Genomic DNA, 2,093 nt, shown 5'->3' on the forward strand with positions numbered 1-2,093 from the left:
AATACATACATATATATATATATATATATATGTAAATATATGTATGAGTATATTTGTAGTTCATTGAACTCGGATCCGTGAGTTCATTAATTGTAAAAATGATTAAGAATCAGTAAGATAATCTTTTTCCTGTAGAGCTTACTACGTATGTGTGTGCATGTGTATGTAATATTCACACGCACAATATATGTACATATAATGCAGAATGGTGTCATTCAGCAAAACAGTATTGTAGTGACATCTTGCGTATGATATTAAACTTGTTCGAATAAGTTAGAATAATCTTTATCCAAGAAACATAATCAAAGAAGATTTCAATATTATCAAAAGATGATATTGCAGTGATATCAAGATTCTATAACGTTTTATCTTATGTTGATAAAACATATATATATATATATATATATATATATATGCAGTATTGATAAAAAATTTTGAAACTTTTTAATATTAAAATTCATAATATTGTTAAAAATAAAAACTAAACGGTCAAGCGGGATTTTTAGTGCTGAAATAATTTTGTATGGATGTTTATATTAAGTCTCGAAATCCTTAAACTGCGCGCCGAATTTATTTTTAGTCTTGAAACGCAATTCTAACAGAACTTGAGTAGTAATATCACAAATTAAATTGACAAATAATTTAATTATATTGATGTTCGTAGGCATCTCTCAGATTGATTTTGATATTCCAATAAATATCCTATTTAATTTGTAAATAATTTCATTGTGAAAAATATTACCTCGCCCGAAGAATAATATTTTTTGTCAAAAAGTTCGTTCCAATTAAATCTATCAAAAATAATATTATTCAAATTATATTTTATTTTCCATAGATAGTTATGATTTCCCTGTTATCACAATTCTCTAACATAAATTGAAAGTAATATAATGATAATTATATATTTAATTGACATGTTATAAAGATACTTTAAATGAGACTATACTTACACATTAGAGCATCGATCTTTATGCAGATAAATGCCGTTTCTGACACATATCCATTGTCCTTTTATCGCACTCTGCGCACGTCCGAGAGTAGAAAAGCACAGGTGAAGCATGCACGTGGGGGAGTTCTTCCGCTTTTACAATCGTAAAATCGCAGGTGCAGCTTGTCACACAATGAACAATGCTCGAACAATTTCGCAAATTAAATTGCAGTTTAATCCAACAGTTTTCACGAAGCGTTCTTGTTTCCGAGTTTGCAATCGAAACGGAAATTTTCGCTTTACTCTAGCGAACTATACTCTCATAAGTATATTACTCTCATAAGTTAATTTAATTTTCATAAATTGATCTTACAATTGAACGCTAATTGATTCATTGAGGTTCCCTCTTGTATTTCCTTGATAAATACCAACACTTACTGTACAATCAAATTGTGTAAAAATACAATTAATGTATAATTCTTTCATTAATAGAAACTTGTATAAATATTTTCTCTCTCTCTCTCTCTCTCTCTCTCTCTCTCTCTCTCTTTCTCTCGTTCAAGTCATAGACTTATTTTAAAAATAAATACACAAACAAAAAATGAAATTAATAAGCTTCCGGGAATTGACAAATCATATAAAATATCGAGTCGAAAAAAATTCATAGCGCTATAAATTTTTGTTCCGACTCGATATTTTGTATGCAATTTGTCAATTTTTGGAAGTTACTTTTCGAAGCAAAATTTCAAATTTAAGCAGTTATAACTTCTTTAAAACGAACAAAATTTAAATTTAAAAAAAGGAAAAAGTTTTAAAGCTTAAAACCTCTATTTTCGAAAGATTACTATGATTTTTTAATTTTTTTAAATTTGATAATTTTTACATGTAGCAAATTACGAGCCGGACAAAATGGAAAGTTTTCCTTTCACTTTGTGGCTTTGTCAGGTGCCTAAAAAGATTGTTACTGAATTATTTTAAACTATCGCGAATTTAATAAAAAAGGAGCATTTTGATTTTGATTGTTAATAATTTCTTAAAAATGATACTACTACAATTCAAAAAACAAAATAATTCTCAAATATTCTTTAAAAATATATACATAATACAAATGAAGTAGCACAATCTTTTGTTTCGACTCAATAAAATATTTTACTATTTATATATA

The 2,093-nt window shown here is 26.9% G+C and overlaps 1 protein-coding gene across 1 annotated transcript in view; it reads left to right on the forward strand.

The window, feature by feature from the left end:
* LOC108688553 overlaps window positions 1–2,093 on the forward strand; it is a gene marked incomplete at its 5' end in the record, with an annotated part of 31,106 nt that overhangs the window by 8,184 nt on the left and 20,829 nt on the right.

The sequence above is a fragment of the Atta colombica genome, unplaced genomic scaffold (assembly GCF_001594045.1).
Source record: "Atta colombica isolate Treedump-2 unplaced genomic scaffold, Acol1.0 scaffold236, whole genome shotgun sequence".
Classification (NCBI taxonomy): domain Eukaryota; kingdom Metazoa; phylum Arthropoda; class Insecta; order Hymenoptera; family Formicidae; genus Atta; species Atta colombica.